This window comes from Nicotiana attenuata, chromosome 6 (assembly GCF_001879085.1).
Source record: "Nicotiana attenuata strain UT chromosome 6, NIATTr2, whole genome shotgun sequence".
NCBI classification, from domain to species: Eukaryota; Viridiplantae; Streptophyta; class Magnoliopsida; order Solanales; family Solanaceae; genus Nicotiana; species Nicotiana attenuata.
The window spans coordinates 73,395,778-73,403,356 of record NC_031994.1 but is presented as its reverse complement, the minus strand read 5'-3'; positions in this window follow the sequence as shown (position 1 = coordinate 73,403,356).

The following is a 7,579-nucleotide window of genomic DNA, read 5'->3' as shown; positions in this document are numbered from 1 at the left end:
AATTTAACAAAATCTCGAGTATTTAGGCCAAGGAACTTACCTCCAACAAACTCCAGTCGAAACCATCTTCAATTGCTCCCAAAAAGCTCCCAAGATGTTCAACAATGGAGGAAAATGGACCAAGCTTCGCGGATGAAATAATATAAAACCCTTCTGCCCAGCTACAGTGTTTTCGCAATTCCCAGCAAAACCTTCGCATTTGCGAAGCTACAGTGTTTTCGCAATTCCCAGCAAAACCTTCGTATTTGCCAAGCTACAGTGTTTTCGCAATTCCCAGAATAACCTTCGCATTTGCCAAGCTACAGTGTTACACCAGAACCGGCAATATCAAATTTCTCCAAAATGATCCGAAACCACCCCGAAACTCACCCGAGGCCCCCGAGACCTCAACCAAAAGCACGGACATATCCCATAACATCATTCAAACTTTTTCCAATCATCAAAACACATCAAACAACGCTAAAACCATCAAATCACATCGGATTCAAGCCTAAGTTCTTCAAAAACTTCCGAAATGCACTTTCGATCAAAAACCCAACCAAACGACGTCCGAATGACCTGAAATTTTGCACACACATCACAAATCACATATCGAAGCTACAGCAACTCTCGGAATTCCATTCCGACCCTCGGATCAAAATCTCACCTATCAACCAGAATTCGCCAAAATACTAACATCGCCAATTCAAGCCTAATTCTACACCGGACCTCCAAAATCAATTCCGATCGCACTCCCAAGTCACAAATCATCCCCCGAAGCTAATCGAATCACCGAAAATCACATCCGAGCCTTCTAACTCAATAGTCAACATTCGGTTGACTTTTCCAACTTAAGCTTTCCTTAAAGAGACTAAGTGTCTCATTTCTTATCAAAACCAATCCAAATCAACTCTAACACACCACATACCGATAACGAAACATGAAGAAGCATGAATGGGGGAAACAGAGCAATAACACATGAGACGACGGGTCGGGTCGTCACAGTAATTCGCTATAAACCCCTTACTATAAAGATGAACTTTAACTTCCTCCGGTTTTTCAAACTTCATACAGTCGCACCTAACACAAGGGCACCTAATTACTCCTTCATTTATGTATGGCGGAAGTGACATTGCGTGTCTAATAAATTCATCAACCCCTTCTACAAAATCCTCCCGCAATCCCCGCCGATTAGGATAATTTCTATTGTACATCCAAGTACGATGTTCCATCTATATAAATAAAGCAAGAACAAATTAATTTAGATATAATGTATTCTTATTTAGGACAATGTATTTACAAGTACTCTTATTTAGGTATTGCTAATGTATGTGTCACACCTCCTTTTTTACACATCTTCCCCGAAGGATAATATATAATCGAGTTTTTCCATTTAAAGTGACATTATTCGAAATGGGATTATTTATTTATTTTAGAGTCGCCACTTGGGATAGGTTTGATTTTTGGTGTCCCAAGTCACCGGTTTAACTTGAATCCCAAATTGAGGAAAATTTCCGACTTCCCAATTGGAGTCTGCGAACCAGAAATTCTGAATAAGGAATTCTGTTGACCCGAGGGAAGGTGTTAGGCACCCCCGGATCCCGTGGTTCTAGCACGGTCGCTTAAATTATTATAAATGGCTGAAATTTGATTTTTATACATGTTCAAACCTATAGTGCAATTTTAGAATGGTTTAACCGTTTTTAGTTAAAAAAAATTTTAAGAAAGTGAACGTCGTTTAAAAACGTATTTTTGGATCACGTCACATGAAATGCACCCGGATCCTCGACACATTCTTATTCAACGTTTTGGGATTTGGATTTGGGTTGCATGAAATGCACACCCGTATTTAGGAAGGTAAAATTATTAAAAGCGTGCCTAAAGTGACCAACGTCTTATTATCTTCGGGGAAAGCCGTGAAATTCGCTAAACGGCCCATCCCGGATTCTAAGTATTTTAATATAGCCGTTTATCGAGGGCCCCGTAATTTGTGTGTTTTGTTTGGCGAGGCTCATCTCACTTTATTATTTAAAGGCCAAACTAAAGTGACCTATGATTTTCTATTTATTTTGTCTCTAAAAGGGCCTAATTAATTTGCATTTATAAATTCGGTCTCAAGTTCAAGTCCGAATTCAAACAAAAGGGAGGACCCTCTTAGTTTAAACCCGCCACCTAACTCGAAAGCCCAAATCTATGCTATGTTAAACTATGAATTAAGGTCCCTAAACCATTTCTACAATAATGAATTTTAATAGAGTTTGGATGAGAGTCCGTCAAATAGTGGGCCTGTTCAGGGGCCCAAGTTGAGAGTGAATTGGAATTGAGGAGTTTATGCTCCAGCTCTGAAGCTGATTGTAATTGGGCTTCACGTCTGAGCCCAGTATGACCAGGGGAGCAAAGTCCAGTTATAACTTGCTTAAATCCCACAATTCAAATTAAACGGGCTCGCACATTCGACTAAATAGGCATTGTTAATTTCTGATTCAATTCCAGTTGAAAATAGAGCTTAACTTATGAATTTTTGGTTTCTTTTCCTGATTTCTATACTATAGCCGTGGATGATTATTTTTTAAGAACTGAAATAAATCACTTTGCCAACTCAATGCGTACAACAATTGAATGAAGGAAAACTTGTCGAAACATGTAAAACCAATCACAATATAGTCTCCAAAGCTTAAGAGTTGATTTTGAATCTCATTTTTTACACCTTATACCTGCAACATACATAGCTATATTGGTTCTTCATGTGCGTTTAAACAGCATGGTGAGGCTTCGCCCTAAGCTATATGCGAAGCTCTATCAATATAATTCCAGCATATGCTACAACATCTATATATGGACTAAATCTAATGTACTTATATCAAAACAGTCCAGAACAGTCCCAAAACAGTCCTAATTATTACAAATAGTCCTAATTAACACTAATAAGTAATTGCTCAAATGAAAGTTACAACTAAATATCGAGACTAGCAATGACTATAGAGACAGATTCATATGGTGACTAGCAATCCTTCATCATTTAATTTCAAAGTTGTTTACACACATTGAGTCAAACTTCAGATAATTGGAGACAAAAGTGTACCTGGAAATGAAGCAAATAAAGAGAAGAAAATAGAGTCAGCAACTTCACAGCAGGACACTAACAGGAATCAACAGCTTGAACTTGTTGTATACCCAGAATCAATATCAAGTCATCCAGAACCAAATTCAGCCAGTAAACACCACAAAAACAGCTTGAACAACACCCAAAATGACTTGAAATTGAAGCTAGAAACAATAGGGAACTCAGAGGAAAACTAGCTCGCAATCAAACTCAAATTTTAAGGCAACAGTATTTTTTTTTTTCGAATTTTCCACTGGATTTTTGTATCTTTTTGGATTTTTTGACAGGAATTAAAATCTAGGAGAAAATTTGAACTATAGAAATGCAGATTTTTAACTTCCTTAGGTTTTGAAATTCAAATTTGAACTTCAGAACTCCAGAATGGGATTTGGAGGGAAGATTAAAAGCTGGAATGTTTTAGGGAACTTTCAGAGTCTAAAACTTGTTTATCAAGGCACCAGGCCTCTCTTTTATAGGCAAGAATAGGGGCAGAAGGTTCTGGAGATTTTTACTCATTTTCTCCCCCTTTTTATTTCAGAATTTAGTGATTAATCCCTGAATTTGTGGCTTGTTGCCCAAGTTACTGCTCTAAGAATCCTGAAACTTACACTAAGACCCCCTTCTAGAAGGACCTAGGATATTCTAGCTTTGTTTTCTACCTATGGTATACCTATACTACCCTTATTTCTATTCTGAAATTACTAATCTTTAACAAACCAACCCATTTTCAATGCCTAAACTACCCTTGATTGCCCCTGAAATTACTGACCCAACCAAACCCCTTTACCTTAGTCAAATAACTGTGGTTGAACCTAGTGAATCTAAATCAGCTATAACCAAACAAACTAAACTGAACCTAATAACTAATTAAGACTAAATGCTGAACTAAAGGAATACTCGTTTCAAAACTAAACTAATTAAAAGCAACTAGTAACAATCATAAGGAAATACTGAATCGACAAATTAAGATCAGACAAACCCAAACAAGGTCGATTGAAAAATTATGAAAACAGAAGAGTAAACTATTATCTAAAATTTAAATGAAGCAGAATTAAACTAAAAATAGAACAATTATAAGACAAAACAAGTATCGAAACAAATCCTAATCTGATAAAATCAAACTAATAACCAAACTAGAGTCAAGGATCAAAGCGGACTAAAATCTAAACAGACGAACAATCAAGCACAAATCAGAACACAAAATCAGCACAAAATTGACCAAAATTAAAATGCAAATTAAACTAGAACTTAACAAATATGAGAACAGAGGCAAAGAATTAAACCAAGAAAAAAAAAGGGAAGAAACATAACTCACCGATATGGTTCGACTTCGAATTTGATGAGTTTCCTTGGCATTTTGGATCACAACCGTCCTTAATCATGTGTTTTCATAAGAAAACACATGATTAAGGGCTATTATAGCCCAAAATCAAAGAATCCCCAACATTAGGGTTTTAGGATTTTTCGGCCAAAATTCGATTTTAAAATTCGAAAAGCTCCAGTGATATTCGAAGAAATCTGGTTGGGGATTGGAGATGAGGGAGGTTAGGGGAGTGTAGGGTGTGAATTTGGGGTCGTTTGGACAAACTTGCGTTTGGTCTGAATTTTCGATCCAAGATTCGAGAAGTTTGGTTATGATTTGAGTGATGATATTTGGGGATTTGGAAAGAGGAAGAAAAGGGGAGCTTGTGGTGAAATTTTGGGCGGATTTGGAGCATCGCTGCCGGCGGCGGCGATTTTCGGCCGGCGGCGGACGGCGGAGGAGTGACGGTGGCGTTACGCCAGCGTTACAGGGAGACACAGTACGAGGAAGAAAGGATGTGTTTTAGGTTTTGTATGATTTTTTCGGACAGTTTTATGTAAATACAAAAATCAATTGTGGCCGTTGGATTAGAGAAAATTGACGGCTTAGATTGTGTGACGCCAAACGACGTCGTTTTATCATGGGGGAACTGGACCGGGTAATGGGAGATTGGGCTTGGGCGAACGGGTTCCGGTGGGAATTGCTTGGGCTGGGGAATTAGATTAGAATTTGGCCCAAATGTGGGCATATCACTAAGCCTATATTTTCCTTTTACTTTTTAATTATTTTCTTTTCTTTTCCTTTTTTATTTCTTTTATTTATTTTGTTTTCATTTTGTATTTTTATGTTTTCTGACTTTAGTAAAATGCAAAATTAAAGACCTAATTTATTTCCAAAATTAAACTAATTAATTCCTAAAATTTTATTAAATCCTATTTAAAAGCAAACCCATGACAAATTCAACATTTAACAAAAAATGGACTATTTTTGTTATTTTCTTTATATTTGGTAATATTAATTAACTAGTAAGACAAAATATAAAATCGAATTCTAGATGCAAATGCACTATTTTTGTACTTTTTATGAATTAGGGCAACTAAGATGCACACAAAAATGCAAACAAGGCACAAAATCATGCAATTAATTCAAATAATAAAGAAAAATCCTAATTCTAAGGAATTTATAGGAGTAATTTAAGCGTGGCAAAAATTACGTGCTCACAGTATGAATTGTTTCTTTTCACAATTTAACTCAATATAAATTAATACAAGAACTAAAAGATCATAATTTCTACCTTAATTTCATAAATCTAATGTAGTTCAAACCAAAAACCCTAATACTAAATAAACAAAAATTCTGGAAAATTACATAAAATTATATAGAAAAAATTAAAAATTAAAAAGCTAAGAAGGTAGATTACTAACCTTGGTAGATTAAAAGGAGGATTAAAACAGTGGTGGAAAGGGGCGGGAGACAGCAGCTCCGGGGACAGTGGTAGCGGCGGCTCCGGCGACACTGGTAGCGGCGTTAGCAGCTCCGGCGACAGTGGCAAGTAGGGGGATTGATTTGTGTAAGGGAATATGTGGAGAGAGAGTTTGGGAAATTATTTGGTAAGAAAATAACATTTTGGTAGGGCAACCCGATTTTGACTCTGGATTAAAACATAGCGACCAACTTTGGTCGCTATTCTTGGTAGCAAATAGGTATTGACTAATTTGACCAACATAGCGACCAAACTTGGTCGCCATTTTTTGACCGTTTGACCAAAATGGCGACCAAAGTTGGTCGCCATATATAAAGCAAAAATAAATTATTTTAAGTTTAATTTAAAAATAAATTTAGGATTTTAATTCATTTTAAACTAAGTGTGTGTGTGTACATATATATATACAAGGAATTAAAAAATATTTTATTAAATGGTACCAGTCTTGAAGATCGTTAGAGAAAGGAACAGGTTGATAACAGATACAAGGAAATAACAGCCCGGATGTACTCATCATAAGTGGAGCGCTTACTTAATTGTGTGTATCATAGACAATGTATCCACGATATCTGTCATAGAAACAAAACAAATAAGATTGTCAGTTATATTTATAAAGATAAACCAAGTGCATAGTATGAGATGATAAATTCACAAACATGAATGAAGGCAAACAACAGCAGAACTCCATATATAATTTCACAAACTTATATTTTAAAAAGAAATTCTATGTTCACTTGCAGAAGAACAATTAGTGCTAAACAACATTTGCCCAACAAAATAAGCGGATCAAAATAAAATAAAGATGATTAGAGAAAAATGATTGGCACAGCAAACGCTAGAGCAATTTTTTTTTATAAATGGTGTGTCAATCCTTCTAACAGATTACACCAAATAGAAAAATTTTGTGATAATCTTTCACTCGATTTACAGGGAAATCAGGACATAAGACACAATAGGTAACTAAATTCTTAGATAAATTCAATTGATTTTTACACCTTCATGGAATTCACTATAAACAACCCGAGTCATTGTTGTATCCGTGTCTGATGGCTTGTGCAAAATTAAGAAGCAGACAAATCATATCAACAGAAAATGTTTAATTCACAATGACAACAAAACAACCAAGAGATGCAAACTTCAGTACTACTTCGAATCAAAAAATGAGGGAAAAATAAAAAAAATATTGAAGTTGAAAACATAATCTTACACAAGAATCCCTAATTAAGAGGTTAAACAAAAGTGAGGGTTACATTAGTACCTAAAACTTAAAAATATTAATGGATAATATCACCTGGGTGTTCTTTATCAAGACATGGTAGACAATTCTTATAGAGTTCACATGTTGACGTAAGTCCTAAGTCGATGCATCTTCCCCGAAATGCAAACCGGTGAAAATAGCGTTGTTGAACGATGAACTCAGGTGTAGAAGGAGAGTATCTGTTAGTGTTGTACGGAGGGATGTTTTCTCCAGCAAATTTCATGGAGGATTAATATATTAGAGGGAAAAATAGACACTAAGAAATGGAACAGACGCTATACAATTAAGATACGGAGGTTACAAACTTGTTATTATGAGACGTGACCTTTGAATTTTCTTAAGCGCATCAAATTACGAAATATTGAGGAAAATGGCAAAAAAATAGGAAAAAAAGATAAATATGATTTCTGATCTATGAGGATGCCACATCAGCCTTGCCAAGACCCAGCTTTA